This window comes from Protopterus annectens, chromosome 1.part2 (genome assembly GCF_019279795.1).
Source record: "Protopterus annectens isolate FY-2018-M chromosome 1.part2, PAN1.0, whole genome shotgun sequence".
NCBI lineage: Eukaryota > Metazoa > Chordata > Ceratodontiformes > Protopteridae > Protopterus > Protopterus annectens.
Genome location: NC_056727.1, coordinates 1,057,387,352 through 1,057,409,897, shown reverse-complemented (window position 1 = coordinate 1,057,409,897; position 22,546 = coordinate 1,057,387,352).

The window sequence follows — 22,546 nt, the reverse complement described above, 5'->3', positions numbered from 1 at the left end:
TTACAAACTGTCATTCTGTGTATGGTGTAATATATTTAACCAGTGGCACATAGTGATAACATCAGATAACTTCAGAAAATTGTAACCAATTTGAGTGAAGTATATCAGTGCAGAAACAGGGACAGATGTAATTTTGTGTAACACACAAAATCCTGGACTGGAGTACAGGCAGTTGTGGGCTACAGTCAGTGTAGAACTACCAAAAACCCACTGGGCATGCAAATGCACTTAGTTAAGCAGAATGCAGTTCTATTGCTCCTCGCTCAAAATGACGGTACATACATATATGTATACATATCTGTCTGTCACCCATCTCTATCCCCATATAGATATACGTGTATCTCAAAATGTATATAAAAAAAAAATATATATATATATATAGATAGATATATGTGTGTGTATATATATATATATATATATATATATATATATATAGATATATATGTATACACACACACACACACACACACACACACACACACACACACACACACACACACACACACACACACACACACACACCTCCATTTATATATATATATCTCCCTCTGCTCAAGTGAAAGGACTCCCCGTGGTTGACCGCGTGGTGTGCTACTCCATTGTCTTCTAGTGCTTCTTATCGGGTCCTACCCTCCCTGCTGAATTTTTCACTCAATTCCCTGAAAACATTAAGGAGGCCTATACTGTCGGCACCCAAGAAGCACCCCAGCAACCATCCAAGTGATTGTCAGCTGGTTAGCTGCTAATGTGTTAACCTTTGCTCATTGTCTTCTAGTGCTTCTTATCGGGTCCTACCCTCCCTGCTGAATTTTTCACTCAATTCCCTGAAAACATTAAGGAGGCCTATACTGTCGGCACCCAAGAAGCACCCCAGCAACCATCCAAGTGATTGTCAACTGGTTAGCTGCTAATGTGTTAACCTTTGCTCATTGTCTTCTAGTGCTTCTTATCGGGTCCTACCCTCCCTGCTGAATTTTTCACTCAATTCCCTGAAAACATTAAGGAGGCCTATACTGTCAGCACCCAAGAAGCACCCCAGCAACCATCCAAGTGATTGTCAACTGGTTAGCTGCTAATGTGTTAACCTTTGCTGTATGTCCACTTTTTTGCTATTTTTAGCCTAATAGTTTCCTAAGGTGAGCAGCACACTCGCGGACCCATCCTTGGTTGTCCTCCCCCACCCTTATATACTAGCATTTGCTACAGTTTCCCTCTCCCTCTATCTCTAATCAAACTGCTATACTCCTTATAGCCCCTGCTTGTCTACAATCCCCGAGGTTTCCTACCCTAAATAACAGTACATTTACTGCCTTCTCTATCCTTGGTTATCCTTCTTTTCATCACTTATGCTCTCAGGTTATTGTGATTAGCTCTTCTATTTCCCCCCTCTCACCTTTTGTTTTACCCCTTGTGACTTTATCTGGTCCCTATCTTTCTTCCTGTATAACTACTTTTCCCAGCGACTACATTCTTACAGCTTGTTGTTGCTTGACTCCAAGCTCCTAGCGCTGTTCTTTTTTTTTTCTTACCTGTACCCCCTTAACTCTAATGTGAAGCCTATTTCTCTTTTGTTCTTTTCCCTGCTACACAAGTTACTTCCAATCTCACTTTTTTCTCTCTCCTTACTCTTACATTCTCATTATACTCTCTCTTTACAAACAAAGTGGTGTCTCAATTCCTCAGCTGGACTGATTGCCTACGCTCTCTCTCCCCTCTGACTGTTACCTAGGCTACTTTTACTTTTACTCTTACCCACTCTCTCTCTCCTCTGTCTACTACCTAGGCTACTTATACTTTTACCCACTCTCTCTCTCCTCTGTCTATTACCTAGACTACTTTTACTTTTACACACCCCTTTTTTCTATCCTAATCATTCATTGGGATCTTCCTGGCCCCCCCCCCCCATTATCCCGCCAACTTCTATATATAGAAGCCTCCCCTCCTAGGCGCCATCTTTAGTCCCTCTGCTCAAGTGCAAGGACTCCCCGTGGTTGACCGCGTGGTGTGCTACTCGTAAGTTGTATATTTCCACTCTGTACTACCTGTGTTTCACATGATAAAACATGTTACTTGATTCTTTTGTAAACTAGCTGCTGGTAATCACTTTGTTTATCCAAATTTTAACTGTATGTTTGTTTTTCTGATCAGCTACTACGTCAGGACCTTAGCGTTTTACTACAATCCAGCTACAGACACAATTAGTGTTATTACGCAGTGTGTTTGCTGGTAATCACCTTGCGTATCCAAATTTTAACTGTGTGATTGTTTTCTTATCAGCTTCTAAGTCAGGACCTTAGCGTTTTGCTATAATCCAGCTACGGACACACTTAGTGTTACTACGCAGTGTGTTTGTTATACGTATGTAGCTCTATCTACTTGCCTCTTTTGCACCAGCTCAGCCGATGCTTGTTGCTTTAAGGTTTGATTATCAGAAACGCTTTAGTTCCTGATATACTTGATCCCTGATAGTTTGTAGCTTTTAACTCAGCTTAATCGCTTTACTGTGTCAGAGTACATCCGCTGATAGTTGCACTGTGCTTTCTGTGTTTTCCGCTGATAGTTGCACTGTGCTTTCTTATCAGAAACGTTTTGGTTTCTGTTTTACTTATCCCCTGGGTTACTATTAAATGAAACGTCTGCACCTTAGCCTACTCGCATACTGCATCCGAGTTCAACTGCTGATAGTTGCACTGTGGTTTCGTATTGGAAACGCTCGTTTTTATTATTCTTAAGCTTAGTCTAATGTTTGTATCTCAGCCCACTCACATTATTGTAGCTGAGTACAACCGCTGTTAGTAGCATTGTGGTTTCTTATCTGAAACGCTTTCGTTTCTGTTTTACTTGTCCCCTAGGCTACTTTTTAGAGTAGTTGTTAGCAAGTAAGGTATTTCCATGGGTGGTTTAACTAAAGAACTAGTGTTCTTTTAATTTCTTTATTATTCTCTGAGGCTTGGATGTTTAGTGTTGCTCGTTATACTTGTGCTTTACTAAGGCGTGTCATTAAAGAAAGCTGTGTAACCTTGTTAAACTAAAGAGATATTATGCATGTTCTATTAATCATTGTTTTAGCGTACTGTAAGCACTAGTATCCTGAATCCACCGATAACCTCTACTGTATGCTAATGTGCCCTTGTTTGAAGGTAACTTATTTACACAATACTTAAGGAGCAGTGTCTACATTTAGATCATGGCTATCATTACTTTTGTATAGAGTAACTCTTAAAGTAGTTTTGCTCATATTTTAATAATCACTACATTAGCAATTCACCTGTTTTTAGTTTATTAACAAGCCAGGGGTGAATGAATGTATGAAGTATCAGTTATCTAGTGGTACCCTGGGGCCTCTAAACCGGAACTCCTGCTATATTTGGATCTACTACGTTATAACGAAGCATACCACTGCTGTATATGTGTGATATATTCTGTAACACCTGCTTTTATGTATTTTTGAAATGTTTATTTTAACTGTTCTAAATACATCTATCTGATATATTCTGTAAACACTTGATACCATGCATTTTTAAATGTTTAATTTAACTGTTCTGTATATAAATCTATGTTGTTCTCTTTCCATGCTCTACACCCTGTGTTTTATATTTTGCTTTTTTTTTTCTCCTAACCCTTCCCTCTTTATGTCTCCTTTCAGCATTGTCTTCTAGTGCTTCTTATCGGGTCCTACCCTCCCTGCTGAATTTTTCACTCAATTCCCTGAAAACATTAAGGAGGCCTATACTGTCGGCACCCAAGAAGCACCCCAGCAACCATCCAAGTGATTGTCAACTGGTTAGCTGCTAATGTGTTAACCTTTGCTGTATGTCCACTTTTTTGCTATTTTTAGCCTAATAGTTTCCTAAGGTGAGCAGCACACTCGCGGACCCATCCTTGGTTGTCCTCCCCCACCCTTATATACTAGCATTTGCTACAGTTTCCCTCTCCCTCTATCTCTAATCAAACTGCTATACTCTTTATAGCCCCTGCTTGTCTACAATCCCCGAGGTTTCCTACCCTAAATAACAGTACATTTACTGCCTTCTCTATCCTTGGTTATCCTTCTTTTCTTCACTTATGCTCTCAGGTTATTGTGATTAGCTCTTCTATTTCCCCCTCTCACCTTTTGTCTTACCCCTTGTGACTTTATCTGGTCCCTATCTTTCTTCCTGTATAACTACTTCTCCCAGCGACTACATTCTTACAGCTTGTTGTTGCTTAACTCCAAGCTCCTAGCGTTGTTCTTTTTTTTCTTACCTGTACCCCCTTAACTCTAATGTGAAGCCTATTTCTCTTTTGTTCTTTTCCCTGCTACACAAGTTACTTTCAATCTCACTTTTTTCTCTCTCCTTACTCTTACATTCTCATTATACTCTCTCTTTACGAACTAAGTGGTGTCTCAATTCCTCAGCTGGACTGATTGCCTACGCTCTCTCTCCCCTCTGACTGTTTCTGCCCCGCTTCGCTCCCCTCCCTACCCCCTTATCCCACCCACCCCATGCACCTCTACCCTTATACCTCATGGTCCACACCCCCTTCTTAACGCACCTATCAGGTACTACTACCTCATTTGTAACTCTTCCCTCATAATTCTTTCCAATTCCCTCCCCACACTTCTTATCTCCCATCCCTCTTATACACAGACCTATCCAGTAACTCTTACCTCCTAGCCTCCTCCTCCTATAAGATATATCTACTCCACCCTTTACCACTATAATCTCTTCCCCTCCTCCTCTCACCATGTCTCTAACCACTACCACTTCTACTTCCAAAACCCCTATAGCAAAAAATATCTTAACTAAACTAGTAGCCCTGATAATTGTTTCTCTATTATTCACACTTCCTTACCTCTTGACTTCCTATGAAATAAAACTTAATTACCACCTTACAACCTTTTCAAAGCAAACTGCATCTGAACTCATATCCCTAAACTATAACCACTCTAACATTACTTCTACCTCCTCCTACCTTCTAGACAAATATCATAGACTATCCCACACCAAATGTAATAATCTCATGCCAAAGAAACTAAAGGACAAACTTAACCTAACAATTAAACCACACTCAGTACACAAGCCCACTACCCTGACAGATGGTGATATACACCCAAACCCTGGTCCTTTGAACATCCCTACCAAAGAAACCACAATAATCTCTAACTCACCCCTTCCACTACCAATCTCTAATTCTAACACTTTACTTTTAGGACACCTTAATATTCAAAGTGTCAACAACAAAATTACTCAACTTCACTCTCTTTTGCAATGTCACTCTTTTGACATCCTCTGTTTAACAGAAACCTGGTTAAAACCCTACACTAAAGATACTGAAATCATTCCCCCAGGCTACAACATCCTTCGATTAGACCGCAATACTCGTAAGGGCGGAGGGGTAGCTCTCATTTTTAAAACCGAACTTAATATTTCCGCAATACCCTATAAACCCCCTGAAAACACCAACACTGAACTCCTCATAACTAAGCTACAACTTAACCCTAATAAAGCCATCTACATTATCTGTACATACCTTCCACCTGGTAATAACTCCACAAATATAGAAAGTATTCTTAGTTGGGCTTCAACCAATCACCCACAAGAAACTATAATACTTGGAGACTTTAACCTTGATTGGTTCTCAGTTAATTCTAACAACCCAGCCTCTCATATTAATCTCCATGGCTTTACCCAAACTATAAACACCACCACTAGAACTAATAAAACCAACAATAAAGAAAGTATACTTGATTGGATCCTGGTTAACAAACCCCAACTTAATTACCTAGCAGGAACCCTGCCTGATGATATCAGTGACCATAACTTAACCTATATCATTAGGCAAAAGAATATCACTACAAACACCCCTTCAGTCAGGACTGTGCGCAGTAATAAACATTTTAACCCCACTCTATTTAAAACTGAGCTAAATGCATGTGACTGGAATCCACTAAAAACTCTTCCCCTTAATGAAGCAGTTCAATACTTTAATACCAAATTCTTAACAATCTTAGATAGCCATGCTCCAAAACGGATTATCAGAATAAAAGCTAAACCAGCCCCCTGGCTATCAAAAGAAACAAGACAGAAAATATTACTCAGAAACAAACTCTGGCTAAAATGGAGAACAAGTAAACTACCCTCAGATCATCAAACCTTTAGACACCTAAGAAACAATACCAAAAAAGCTATTCTTTCTGATAAAAAACACTACTATTGTAACCTCCAGCAATCTAATCATAATAATCCCCAAAAATTCTGGGCAACATTAAACAAACTTCTTCACCCTGGACAAACTTCCACTCCCTCCCCCTTGGGATCGGACAAAGTTTCTTCCCTTGAAACTGCCAACACTTTTAACTCCTTTTTCACTGATACTATCAACTCACTAGCCTCTCACCTTTCTTCTGATAACTCTAATGTTCCTCAACTTGCCTCTTCTAATCTTCCAAACTTTTCTATACAGCCCACCTCTACTACCTTCATCCTAAAATGTATTCAAAAGCTCAAGCCATGTACCCCATCAGCTGACCAACTTCCATCTGAATTCCTTCAAAAAGCAGCCACTGAAATAGCCTATCCCATATCTATTCTAATAAACAGAACCATTAAAGAAGGAAACATCCCTGATATCTGGAAAATCTCACATATTATACCCTTACATAAGGGAGGAAACTCTACAGAATATTCTAATTATAGACCCATTGCCCTCCTGTCTCCACTAGCAAAATCATGGAGAAATGTATTCACCACCAACTAATGAATCACTTAACTAAACATAACATACTATCTCATTGCCAACATGGTTTCAGACCTTTTCATAGTACTACCACTGCTCTCCTTTCCTTCACTGACTTCATTAACAAAAACCGCAACAATAATACCCTTTCCTCAGCACTTTTCATCGACCTATCAAAAGCTTTTGACATGGTCAATCACCCTCTCCTCCTAAAAATCCTGGAATCACTGGCTATTGGACCAAATGCTATCCAATGGTTCACCTCCTATCTTTCTAACAGGAAACAAGCTGTCCTCTGGGAAAGTAAACTCTCCTCTCTTCTCCCAATCTCACTCGGTGTACCACAAGGCTCAATTCTTGGACCCCTTCTTTTTCCCTATTCATAAATGACTTACAAGTAGCTATTCCCCAAGCTACGTGCATACAATATGCAGATGACTCCACACTCATTTGCTCTGCTAAAACAATCCCAGAGCTTCAAACTATTACTCAAAAGGTATTCCATACTGTTGAAACATGGTTCTTAAAACGCTGCCTACTTCTTAATGCCAAAAAAACAAAACTCCTCCTTTTCAAACCCACTACCAGATCCCCCCCTTTGGACTTCTCTATCTCTTCTATTAACAACACTCTCATATCACCTGACTCTACTACCAAACTGCTAGGTGTGACTATTGACAACAATCTTACCTTTGATTATCACATAAACAACACTATTAAAACTGTACATAGGAAACTGGGCTCCCTCTATAGAATTAAAACTTTCTTGTCCCCAACAGCCAAAGCTACCTTGGCACACTCTCATCTCATTTCCACTCTTCTCTATGCCTCACCAATCTATACTAACCTGAAGAAATCTAATCTTTCTAAATTGACCACCACATACAATAGTATAGCGAGATTTGTTACTGGTAATCAATTCAGAACTCACCACTGCCTGAACCTACAACAACTTCACTGGCTTGAATTACAAAACATGTTGCTCCTCTCCCAACTTCCCATCATCCAAAGAACTTTTTATCAGCCAAACAACACTCCTTCATTTTCTAATCTCTTCACCCCTTATTCTAACCTGAACTCACTTTGCTCCTCCAGCAAACTCCTAGTTACTGCTACCAAATCCAATAACCTTGCAGGAGACTCCCTCTTCTCTAACTCCATTGGTAAACACTGGAACTTACTGCCCACTGAACTGACTTCTGTTTTATCTCCAGTCCTTTTTAAACAAAAACTTAGACTTTACCTTACAAAACACTGGCTATGTCCCTGCCTTAACCCAGACTGAAACCTGGTATTCGATTATTCCTAGTTCCCCTTTATCTCTGTAACTTCTGCTACCCTCTATTTTACTTCCTCACTACTCTATCATTTACCCCTCCTTTATTCCTTCTTCTTCCTGTTTATATTACTCAGTTTACTGAGGGTTCAGATAAATATCTATTCTACTTCCATACTGTCTTTAAATGTCCTTCTCTCTTTCTTATGATGTTTACTATGCTAAATAAGTTATGCTTGTGTTTTGCTTACAAGAACAATGAGTACATTATTGTACAAATGTTAATTCTGAATACAATAAGTTTGATCTTTTTTAATATTTTCCTGATACAATATATATATATTTTTTTATGTTTCTCTTTATTGCATCTTATGTAATTAGTTACTATGTCTTTGTGGAGCTTTTCTCCCCGGGCCTCTGCTGAAAATGGAAATAGTTTCAGTTGGACTAGCCCGGTTAACAAATGTAAAATAAATAAAATAAAATAAAAAAATATACATACACACACATACATCTATGTTTCTCCCCATATAGCTACATAACAGATATATATATATATATATATATATATATATATATATATATATATACATATATATATCACACACACACACACACACACACACACACACACACACACACACACACACACACACACACACACACACACACACACCTCCATTTATATATATATATATGTCCCTATATATATATATATGTCCCTATATATATATATATATATATATATATATATATATATATATAAATATATGTATATATATATATATATATATATATATATATATATATTTGTATATGCGTGTGTATGTCTGTATTGTCCCACATACCCTGATAATGGTGATTAAAGCTGCACTGTGGCCCATATATAATGTTGCTCAAAGGACCAAAAGTAAGGGTGCAACATTAGCTAATGCACATATCTACAGCCCCATGTGCCTTTTGGATGTTACCACACATGCACCAACAGCTGACCAGGTGGTGTAATGTATAATGTTGACTATGCACACATTGACAGGGCACATTCTGCTTGCCCATCCAAATGCAAACAGCCACATATGGCCTAAATGGCTACTGTAGCCACATAGCTAGAATAACAAATAGTTATCTGATTGCTAGGCCACTTGATGCAGATAAAAGTAAGAAGCAATGTCACTCTGTAGGCCACACATGCTGTTTACCATAAGCCAAGTTTATGTACTCCATAAGCAGTTCATCTGCAGTCATGTGTACAACAGACGGCAGCTGTGGTGCGTGCGATAAATGCACTAGTGTGTACAACTAGATAAGTAGGGGTTCTAATCTCACTCCAGCCCACTTGGTGTGTGTGTTTGCGTGCATCCCTCTGGCAAACCAGTGAGAATCCCTCATTGACTACCAAACTCTTTTTGGCCCTTACATTTGATGCCTCCCTCAAAACTCCTGTCTTCCACAAGGCCCGCTGATGTCATGTACCTTAAGTCTACTCACTGCCATTATAATGGCAGACTTTAGCCGTGGCATGTGTGATAATTACTGTGGCCTGTAGTGTGTATGGCTAGATAGGTAGGGGTTCTAATCTTACACAGGCCCACTTGGTGTGTCCATGTGTGTTTGCATCCCCCTGGTAAACCAATGGGAATCCCACATTGACTACCAAACTGCAATGGTACTGCACTTTTTGGCCCTTACAGTTGATGCCGCCCTCCAAACTCCTGTCTCCCACAAGGCCTGCTAATGTCATATACCTTAAGTCTACCAACTGCCATTTTAATGTTCAACTTCAGCCATGGCATGTGTGATAAGTACTGTGATCTGTAATGTGTACAACTAGATAGGGAGGGACTCTAATCTCACTCCAGCCCATTTGGTGCATGGGTGTGGGTGCATCTTCATACAAAATAAATGCACTCACTACAGTGACTTGGAAATAGGGTGGATTTTGCAGTATTTTGGTTGTAGCAGGTGATGTGGGCCTCAAGATCCCTGACCACAATGAGGCCTGCTGATGTCATCTAGCATAAGATTGCCTACAGATATATTACTAGCAGACTTGAGCTGTGTCATGTGTTTTAAGTTCTGTGCTCTTTAGTGTATGCTATTAGATAGATAGGGGTTTCAATCGCAATGCAGCCAACTTACAGTGTGTGTGTGTGTGTGTGTGTGTGTGTGTGTGTGTGTGTGTGTGTGTGTGTGTGTGTGTGTGTTTGTGTGTGTGTGTGTGTGTGTGTTTGTGTGTGTTTGTGTGTGTGTGTGTGTGTGTGTTGTGGAGTGTTCTGTAAAAATAAGTTGGTAGTGTTGCTATTGTCACTGTAGCCAGGTTTGAGTGTGTGGATACTAGCACATTTCACTACAGCATATGGGATCATGGGATCACTGGACTTTACTAGCCTATGACCCTAGGGGCCTTACAATCCTAGGCAAGTTTTTGTTTTCATGATCAGCACATATTGCCCCTGTCCACGAGGGTCACATGCATCAGTCCTGTGGTGAAATGACAGTAGCCCAGCCAATCATACAGATTGCACCTGAAGAGGTCCAATGAGGTGCTCTGTGTGGCATTAGGTGGGAGTCTGTGACAAAGGTTTGTTAAAGTCTAGTAGGCATATCTCTCCCACCAGCATGTGTTAGTAATGTCACATACCAGTTTGATTTCTTTACAATGAATAGTTTATGTACCATTCCACTGACATATATACAACATTTCCAATAAAGCAGGGTCAAACATTGCCCCATATGCAAGGCAGAGATCACCTCTGGGTATTCTATTTCACACAGGCTATAATGCCAGTTATTTCAGATGATCCACACAGGACAGATCCTGAAGACTTAAGATCCCTTGTGAGGAACCTTTGTGTTGTGTACAATTGCCACTAGTGCTTGGAAAGGTACATGACAAAATGGCCATTGCCCTCAAATATTGGCCTGAGGAGGGAAGAGTACATGGAGATTGTAACTACATCATTTTTGGGTGACACTGCCGTAAGTTATGACATGAGCAAGATATAATTCCAATCTTACCATTGGTGGGACATGGTGATCTAAGGTGAAGTAGGTGTAAACATTTGCGGCCAGGCCTGTGTGCCCAGGGAATCACCCCTGAGTATGTACTTTAGGTGTTGCTACTGATATGCTATGCTACCTACCAGGCACATTGTTGTTACCAATGCAAATGATTCTACATAGATATTTGCATGGAGTTTATCGCCATGAGTATGTCAACAAGCATTTGTTCATGAAGACACTCTTGTTGGATAGTGACATAACTGGAAGATGCTATGACTGCTCACAGTATGCAGGTATGCCAACCCTATCAGCCACAGACATTCATGTTGTGCTTGTACTTTGGTCATATGGATTCCAAGCAGTAGAGGACCCAGGACTGAGCCACCCTATGGAACACCACTGGTAGCAGGTCAGCTATTGGAGGTGATTTCCCCTATTTCAACTATGAGTACTATTACTGAGCTAATTAGTGACCCCTCTAATGATATTACTGTTGATGCCTACTTTGGTGATTTTGGCAATGATGCCTGAGTGGGGGATACTGTCACATGATTTGGATAACTCCAAGGGGTTGTATGCACAAATGCCCCCTCACCAAGGTCCTTGGTGACCACCTCATACATGTCCACCAGATTTAACAGGCATGATCTTCCTGTCAGAAGTTCAAATCTGTGCAGGGTCAACTGTTTGTAGATGGTACTTACCTTTGCTGATCAGGTTCATGATAATTTGACACATGGACGTACAGATATGGCTATTCAGGCTAATAGGTCTGTAGTTAATGTGGTTGGTGGATGCACCAACTCTGTGCAAGGGGATAACAGTTGCCATGTTCCAGTCAGCTGGGATGCAGTCAGTGGTTACACTAGGGTTGCAAAGAGGTCACAATGGTGTGAGTAATCCTTGTTGGATCCCAGGAGGAATGCAGCCTGGGATGTTAGTAGATCCAATAGATTCTGCGTTCTTGCCTTACAGAGGCAATGTACGACCTGTCTTGTGGCAACAGAAGATATGGGACACATCATAGGGATGTCATGTGCTACCCGTGGAGAGGACACGGGAGTGTTGTTGTCGCACAACCTGTAGGATAACAGGTTAGCTATGTCTACAGGCCCATTATATGTGGTATCATTAAGTACAAGTATAGCAACAATCTGGGCCAGTCTTCTTAGGTTACACATGTCACTACATTATGCCTTGTGGTCGACCTTTGTAGAGGATGCCAATGTTGTCACATACTGCCTCTTACAGGATGTCACAACAACACTATTTGACAGGTTGAGATGAGGAGGGTGTGCTTCCATGTTAGGGGGGCTCCATACTCTAACTGTCAGACAGCAATGTCCACCGCTTATTGTCTAACCTGATAATGGCACTTGTCCACTAGGCAGGTGTGCTGTGGCAGGAGGAACTTATCTTACCCCTGTCATTTACAGCTGTGTCTATGCAGTTGTAATGGTTCTTGCATAAATCATTGTTGCTGAGCTCGACATAGTTGCATGTTCCATCTGAGGGGGCAGGTGCAGTCAAGCTACTTATACCATCCCATAGAAGGTTATAATTAGCTTGGTTGAAGTTTATTATTGTGATTGCTGCAAGGGGGGGTGCAGATATGAATCTTACTTGTAATGACACATATTTGTAGTCAGATCTCACCAGGGGTACTTGACAGTGGAGGTGCTAGAGTGGTCACCCATATTGGTAAGCACCTGCTTCAGTTCGTTGCCTCCACTTGTGGGGATGTCATAACATTGGTTCAGAGCAATGTAGTGACGGATGTGGACTAACCTAGGGGCAAGTGATTTTGAGCATGAATAGTCAACACATTTGGTGGGTAGGTAAATTCACCCCAAACCATGGTGTTGTGATGTATCATGATTGGCACAAGTACATTCAAATAAGTACAATGGGTGTCCTGATTCATACATTTGCTCATGTAGCTGGCAATGGCTGCATTAGGTGCCCTTCCAGTAGTGAATGGCACATGCAGTGTCTCCAGGGAATCACACTGTTTAACCAATCTGGATGTGTATCTATCTGTAATGAGTATGTATACACCACCTGCATTACCCTGCACACTGTCAGTTTGAAGTGTGAACATGCAGAAGGATGGTGCTGTCCACAGCCTTGAGCCAGGTGTCTGTGACTGCGCAAATGTCTGCATATGCCAAGCTGGGAACACCTTCCAGTGAGTAAAGTGCAGTGTTGGCATTCCTAGTGTATAGCAGCATAACTGTGATGCTTACAGAAGATGGTGTTTATTCATTGGAAATATTTCCATTGAGACACCATCTATAAGATGCACTGTGGGGATATCAATAGCATTGGCCAGTAAACAAAATTTCAGAGGTGACAGGTGAAGACTATCTCTGGCAAAGCATCGAGTTCTGTTGAGTAACTTATCCCAGGCTGACATGTAGTGGATGCCCTTACAATGACACCACACACTAAGCCAATCATTGCCTTCAATCATTTTCTGTGTGTTTTAAGGCATCATCCTAGGTGAAGTTGAAATGAAACTGAAAGCTATAACCATACGCACCGCAGACACAGAGTCCATAAGCTCAGTCATGTGTCTGCATACAGTCCAATGAGGTATGTGTGAAATTATACACACCAACAGGAACTATGCCATTGTCATAACATTACCTGATGTTGACAGACTTGCATGCATGTGTGGTATGGCATATCCTGTCACCTCACAGAAAACTAACTGTGACCTTTCTCATATTTAGCCTGGTGAGAGGGGCATCAATGTGTCTCATGATGTAATCATCTATGAATATGTTTGACTTTGTGTTTTGTCTCAGGTGTGGGACCAGTGAGACAGTGGTGCATGTGCTGTTACATGTACAGTGTTCTGCAGAGGTATGATTATGTGTAGTGAGTTTGCATTTGGGTTTCTGAGGTGTCTGATGTTTGCGTATGTGTCTGGTAAGGAGCTCCACACATGCAAGTGGGTGTGGTGTGAGTGGAGTAGGAGGTGAGGTATGCATGTTGTAATATAGTCACATCTGTCATACATAGTGTTTGTGTGGCATGGAAATAAATGGGTGGGGATGCTTCCCACACCTTGTCAGCAGTAATTGATACTGCCAATAGCAATAGTATCCTCCTTGTGTTCATTACAGCAGGCCATCGTTAGGCAGTGGCCTGACAGTTGCTGAAATATGACATGTTATCACCTTTATGTAGGTCTCCTAAGGTAACCCAACACCCGACAGTGTGCCATAACATGGTAGAGTGACTAAGATGCTTTGCCAGGCATGTAGGCCTTGTATTATCCATAATCCTGTTATGAGGCATGGTTGCAATAACATACCTACAAATGTGACAATGTACAACCCCAGCAAAGTTAGGGTCATGCTGCTACACCCTTAGAGATGACAGCGTCAAACACATTGTCTGTAGGTACTCCTTGCAGTGAAGATGTCGATGTCCATGCATGCACAGAGAACATGTTCAACTTTGTTGTCATAATTTCAGCAATGCAACTCTGCAATGCCTGTCAAATAACCATACATCAAACTGAATGAAGTGTCACATGACGTGGGAACACAGACGTCTGTTCTGGTAACATAAATGTGCAGTTTGATGTACCTAGGACATGTTGGAGATAGGCACACTGTGGCTACAGTTGGCCACTCCTCTGCAGTACACCTCACATCCATGTCACGCAGGTGTCCTCCATTAAACTGTTGAAGGCTTGGCTGCAAGGATTGCTGAGACATTGTCACATAACATGGATCACTGCTGCTGTTGGGTTTTTCCAAGTCACTAAGGATGTTTATGTCACCTGACATTGCCATTATATTGCGATGCTGCAGCTGTTTCTGCATACCATCTGATCAGTACCCTAGTGACATCTTAACAACCCTGGAACACATGGCATAATACATGCAAACTAAAATGACTGCTCTTGCTGCTAATCAAGCCATCTACCTGGAAAAGGGTATGGCAAGCCTACAAAGCATTGCAGGACATGGGACAACTATGCAGATGAACAATCAGGCTGTGGCCTGCCTCTCATCTTGGGCTTGGTACTAATGTTTTGCTTTTGTTGAGAGGGACAGTATAGGAGCATAGTATCCCAGGAGACACTGATTGTGTTGAGAACAGCAGTAGTAGCTGCCAGGCACCAGCAGTTCAGGGACTCCCTCTTTTTAGCTTCTTCACAAGGCAATTATGTCATCTGAATACACACTGCTTGAGTAGTGTCCGACTGCAGAATAACTGTGTAAGTCCTCACTACTTCCCTTCAGGGTGTACATATTACTTTCCCCTCCATTTTTTACCTGTGTTCTGTACAGACACAGCCACCTTGGATGACTATATTATTGGAAACCATGATGGAATTAACAGCAATACTGAATTGCACACAGGACAAGTAGCGTACACTGAAAAGCACTGTCCCCATACATCCTAGTAGTGTGATATGTAAAGCCATCAAAAGAATTCTTATGGAAATGACCAGAAACAATGTAGTACACCTACAGACACTGGATCAAAGCCAGTTTGTTTTGTTCAAGGGCAGATCATACCTACCCTGACTGGTGGTCGTCATTGTTTGTTAAACTATGATATGGATGAGGGGAAACTGAGTCACTCCACCTACCTTGGCCTGGTAAGGCATTTGACATTATTAGGCCATCAAGCATTGTTGACACACTATAGAAGTTATTAAGAAACTAGTATGTCAGCCAGTGGATAGCCAGGTGTTTGACCATCATTATACAGGATGATAGCATTGGGTACTCCAATGCTACAATGAAGCTAGTCATCAGTGGACTTCCCTCACAAATTATTCCTGGAACTACCCCTCTAGTCATTCCCTTTTCTGCAGTCATGGCCACAGTCAGTGACCTCAGAATGACTACATGTGCAGATGATTGCAAATTAGGAGCTGTCACTGCATCCCACACAGAACCAACAGTTATTCAGGATGGGCTGACATACACATTCAGATGTTGTCATTGACAATTACTAAGTGTCAAGGAATGCATACTGTCCTTTAGGAAGTCATCCATCCCTGGTAAATATCATAGTGTCTGCACACCTCCAACAGTTGACCAAGTAGGACATATGGACACTGTCAGTGATCTAGCCTTTGACTCTCATGGGTCGGTAAGACATGGGGATTCATTCCATGTTGCACAACCTATAGAGAAAGGTATGGCATGTGAATCCAACAATGTCATTGATACACTGTATTTGGTGCTCTTCACACCTATCATTGAGTGCAATGCCACCTGTGTATATAACAACACAGGTATATTCTATAACTGTAACAGCCACAGAGGTTGCACAGTAAACAAATACATAGAGTACGTAACTTGTGCTATGCAGACTATGTCAAGGCTATAACTGTGTATTCTGTCCCCTACATGCTTTGGAGGGGGGTGTATGGCTGCCATACAGGGAGGAGTCAGATCCCAGTGTGCACCTCCTATATATCCAAGAAAGGAGTAGCATGAGAATTACCTGTCCTACACATCTACACCTTGACTGTGATATACATGGGACATGCTGGACAGACAAGTATGTAATCCAGAGACTGCACCTATTTGTAACAGGCTCCCCATCTATGTGAAGCACACTTCCACATTACCACACATCATGTGCAAGCTACACAATGGGATGCGGGACAACACAATCGTAACTGGCTTAGGACATGTGTGTAATGGACACAGGGAAATAATAGATGGATCACCCCCCATGCCACAGCTTATAGATATCTCAGCTTATCAAGAGTATCAGACCTTATCAGAGATTAGGGATGCATGAGTACGCTGAAAGATACCATTGTTCTTGTTAGCCCATTATGCACTTATGAATCTATGGAGCCATGCGCCCACACTGCTTTACCTTTTGGAGGACATTCTCCACCTGTGCTGACAGTCCATCCTGTGTTCTGACGTCTATGGGTTTTCTGTACCTGTGTACCATTAGGTGTATCCTGCACAATTGTGAAACTGAAATATAAACAGTTCTGTGAGACACCTTGCATTGTTTAATTATACAGCCATTACAACATCATCCAATGTGCTGTACACAAAACAATGTGGTTTATGCATTACAAATGGCAGCATACATTATCTGTCAGTGACCAGTACAAGTGGCTTGTTAAAGGCAACAATGGATAAAACAAAACATAGTAAATTATATAGTCACCTTATGCATCAGACACACAGCTTCATTTCCCTGCATTAATGACAAGGATATCAGGGATGTGACACAGGCATCATCACTTGCACAGGGTGTTTTGTGGGGGTGCAGGAGGCCTAGGCTGACCCAATAGGTTGGCAAGTGTGTGTGCAAGTCAAGAAAGGAAGCAGGCAAGATGGAATATGGAAGTGTGGTGTGTGTGTCTGTAGATCACATGATTGTGATGGTGGTGTGTGAGTGTCTGTGTGAACACAGTCAGGCTGTGTACTAGCCCTATGTGTGTGTTTGTTGGACAGCTATGAGCTGTGCATGATAAAGCTGACAGTTCACTGTCTCCACCCATGAACATAGGAATTGGCCCTGCCAGGAGTTGCACTGGTACCTCCATGCCCAAGGTCAGAAGCAGGGCTAGTACCTGAGGTTGACTGCTGTCTGCTGGGACCATGTCCTCCACAGAAATGCCCAGGACCATGAGACCATGAACTGCCACATCTTGGTGTGGACAGCACACAACCTCCCTGGAGCAGTGGATGTACTGCCACTATGAAAGTGTGATTGTGCATGACCACATGGCCTTTCAGCTGATGAAGTTGCCATGGGTCTGACTCTCAACTCCAATCAGATGTTCCAACACAGACAATGTGTGACCCAAGACAGATAGTGTATGATTTGTCTGAGACTACTGTCCTTCCACTGCATCAGTCAACTGATCCAGGGTACCAGCAACACAGTGAAGGCAGTCATGGATGTCAGATTGTGCTGCATCCATAACCCTTAGCATTCATCTGGAGTTCCATTCGGAACTTGTTTGCGCCTTCATCATGGCCCTAAACATACACTGAGTGACACATGAGGAGACACCTGCAACAGGTGGTGGAGGTACAGCAGGCCTCCTATGAGCAGCCCTATCAACCTGCCTGTGTGGAACCCCACCAGCTCTTTGGCTATGGCCAGTATCAATGCTCACTGCAGCCATAGTTGCCACACTTTCCTGTTCAATATTCCCACTCTCTGACTGCCCAATATCTGTGGCCTCAGGGGATTGGTATATGTAGGCAAATTGATGGCGATAATGAGGGCAGAAGAGGGATGTCAACTTCTTTGACAGATTCACCCCTGCAACCTCAATCTGTGCTGCATTTTGTCCACCATTATCATCAGAGCCTGAGGATACACAGACATCTGGTTGTGAAGGGGACAGAGACCAACCCCCCCCCCCGGTCACCTGTGATAAAAAGGGAAAACCAGTGCATTAATACATGAACTACTGTGTCCTGCAGTACAATGTTGCAATATATGTTACTCTGTATACACTGCTGTTATTGTTACAGACATTTTTAACCCCCAATGCTGTATTGTAGGGCATGAAGACATTATATTCTAACATTATATTCTAACAAACATCTATCGTCATTGTAGATAAAACTTTTTAAACAGGAATCTTGTGACCAAAGGTGATGTATACTGTTGAGATGTGGAAAAACTTTGCAAAGTTGACACAAATGGCAGCCCATACTGTCCTGACAATACAGTGAAACTTAGCAGTGTGCTCACACCTACAGTCATAGGTATGAGACTTCACTCTGTACAGCAAAAATAATATCTGCTCATTTGACAATCATGCAGACAGTACATCAATTCCGCCAGCAGGTCTGGGATGACAATTTAGCAAATACATTGCACCAAATCTACAACTCTAACAAAAAAAGTGTTGAGCTTAACAGGAGCAGGAGCAAGGCCTCATCTGCTTCCTGATGGACCTGAGTAAATCTGAGGGTGGTTAATGTAAACAGAACCACATTTTGCAATATACCAGGGTAATACATCCAAAAATACCACATTTGCAGTAGCTACTATGTGAATTGCTATGTTGGCCACAATCTGAGCCTGACATCCAAAATGCCAATACCTTCTTCTGCTCAAAAAACACACATGACGCCCACATAAACATATGTACACCCTGACACACTGAATGTTACAGTATTCAAATGCTGATCCAACTAAGCATACCTGGACACTCCTCGTCCATGGACATGGTGGGACTCACATCCTTGATATACTGTGTCATGGATGCCTGGGAGCTGTACTGTGTTCCTAGGTTCACCAGGAATTGCTTAGTGGTGAACAGTGGCTGTTTAAGCCACAGGCCCTCCACCAATGACACCACAATCCCTGTCCACATCCGCTGCTCATCTGTGTATGGCACTGATCATATCGGTGGCACTATGTTGCACCTGCTCATATGTCCTGCTTTGGTGACTGATAGAATTCACATCATAGACCAGATCAGCCCACAATGCTGCCTGATATTCTCTGTTGGCCCTCCTCCTGGACAGCAGGAGTTGATGATTTTGATGCAATGCCTCCAGGATGATGTCATTTTCAGCATCTGTAAATGGGCCCCAGCGTCGGGGATTCATATTTCCTGAAAAATAAGCAAATGAGGGCACATGTCAGGACTACATATGTGGGACTACAGTATGTAAAGATTCATCAATAAAGGATTGCTAGCAATATTCACTGCATGATACCACGTCATATTCAACATTGTGCAAACATTCAGAGGGTGTGGATTCAAGTAGTATAGTAGCAATAGTAAGCTATTCTTGGATACTGATGTATGATCACACACCAAAAACAGCAGTCCATTGTACTTTGATGCTTAGGGATACCACCTCCTCATATTATAGAATAATATCAGTGCCAAACAAATAGCAGTGTACTATTACAACAGCTATAATGGGAAATCACAAAGAGTCTGGTGCGCCTTGTTACCACAAAGCATTCTACCTGTACTCTAATTCCTATTTAGTTGTAACACATCTACAGATCAATGACATGCATCAGTACATTTCTAAGAAAGGCTTAATGATGTAATCACCATTCCCCCTTAGTATATTCAAACATATGCACTATGTTGGAAGAAATGGTTATATACCCGATGGAGTACAATACTCCTCTGTGGAAAGGTATGGATAAATGAAGGTTGTGCCAGCGAGTTCACCCTGCAAGGTAAGTCTCATACACATTGGTTCCCTTAGATCGATGTTTGCCTTTTTAAAATAGTTTTAATTAGAAAGTGATTGCCCATGAACCAATCTGTGCTTTGGAAATGGTAATTACAGCCTACACAGCTAATTTGCAGTAATGAGCCAATCGCATGCAACCACTGAACAGGATATAAGGGCTCACTGTATTTTTCAAACCCTTTCTCATATGTTTGAGTGAAAATTACTGGGATAAAGATACTATGTCATCACAAAGAGATTGCCTGTAGCAGATTCTTTTTACATACAGATGTGTGTGTGCTGCAGCCTGAAGCTGAAACTGATGATGCAGGCAATAGGCATAGGCAGCAGAGAAGGTCAACAATTTCCAGGTGAACAAGACATAAGAGTAAGTGTGTGGCCTGTTTCAGCCTTGTTGTGTAGGCAGAGCTAGATGGAGCGAACCCATCCTACTGGAAATTAGGTGATGTGTGTCAGGTATGTATGTTAGGCAAAGGTATCAGTACCAGAATAACAGACAACATGCTTTGTGTGTCCTAGAAAAAGACAGGGCATCCATTAACCATTATGTCATGCAGTTGAGCAACTGCCATATTACGTGTTTTGTCATGGTAGTCCCCTGTTACATGTGTGCTGGCAACCCTTGCGTCTAGCACAACATCCATATATTTAGTTACTTGTGCAGCTGCAGTTGTCTGTACTATCATTAGCATATCATTTTGGGATGCAGTCTCATATTACTGGGCCACAATTTCAGTACATACTTCAAACTTCCCTGGGAATTCCACCTAATGCATGACCTGAAATTCTCTACAGTTGCTACTGTTGTAATAGCAGTAGGTAGGTGTGGTCCTAACTGTAGGTCTTTGACTATTATTTAGATGCAGACATTCCATCTATATTGCTTTGAATGGATACCTAGGTAATGAGACAAATATACATATCATAACTTATAATGTTGATGTCCACATAAATGTATTGTGTGTATTGTCACTGTTACACACAGCTGTATTTGAACCCAAGTCTATGTGTACAAAAAGTAAATGATGTTCCCACTGCATTTGACAAACTGAGCTACTGAGTTCCTGTTACAGCAGGTGTATTTGTACACGTTGCAGATATCATTCCACAATTATCTGCTGTTATTTACCCAACTTACATACACTAGTATGTGTATGGCTATATGGTGCTGTCTTTTTCTGCTATACTCCCAGTTATAAGTCTATTTTTCCATGAATGTTTTATCAAGTATATTTTTGCATGTTGTACATAGAACTGCAAGGTTACATGCTATTAGATATTTCACTTGTGTCTATTCTTATGTGTATGGTTATATACTGAGGTATTTCTGTACTACGGTCCCAATTACACTACTATTTTTCACATACTCTTTCACCTGATTTGTGCAGAGTGGCATGATGCACAGCATCACTTAAATACACTTAATGACGGGAACTTGAGCACTACTATATTTTGATTAAAACACCTGTGTTCCTTAACAGCTGTGTGGTGTGGCATGTTGATACACTGTTATGCAGGTGTGATTGTCCTGGGTTCAAAATAAGGAGCAGATGTGCTTTTTGCAAATGATAAATGTGTTTTCCAACAGATATATCAATTTAGTGCTATTTAACATAGCTAAGCAATGTAGCGGGCCACACAGCACTGAGCAAAAAATCTTTAAAGAAAAGAAAAATTGGGAGATAGGACAGTGGTGAAATGGGGTGCAAGCAGGGGGAAAACATAGTGAAAGGCAAGTAGGTATGTGCAGGAAGGATGAAGGACAGAACCATAGCTGTCCATTTCTTGTACAGCAACAACTGTGCATTTTAACAATTTTTAGGCTTAATTTGGAATGTCACCCATAGAGTGAGGGGTGAGGACAACAGCAGTGTGTTGCCATGCCAATTAGACCACATTAAGTGTGTCCAGTTGATACAAATGCAAAATGAAGAGCTGTATATGGAATTCATTTTTTTTGTGGGACAGCTGCCTATTTTTTAAGGTGAGAGTGGAATGTTGGGGAAGGGACATAGGTACATCTGAGGGAGGTAAGTTGGGTAGGTGAGGAAGTTTTTTCAGGCAAACAAGACAACAGACAGGGTTGATGTGTGACACAAGGTGGGGGGGGTGAACACCTTGGATGGAGAAGGTGTTGTGGATTCCCAGTCCCATGAATGTCACACATGGCAGCAGTGCAACTCAAGTCCTCACCCATGGGACTGTCAACACTGCTCCTTCACTGCCCCTGAGGTGGCAGTGGTGGATGCTGGCCACTTGGGCAAGGATGCCCCACCAGGATGGGCAACATGCTCTCTATCCAGCATAAGTATGCACTGACAGTTTGGCACAGCAACCCATACACCATACCTGG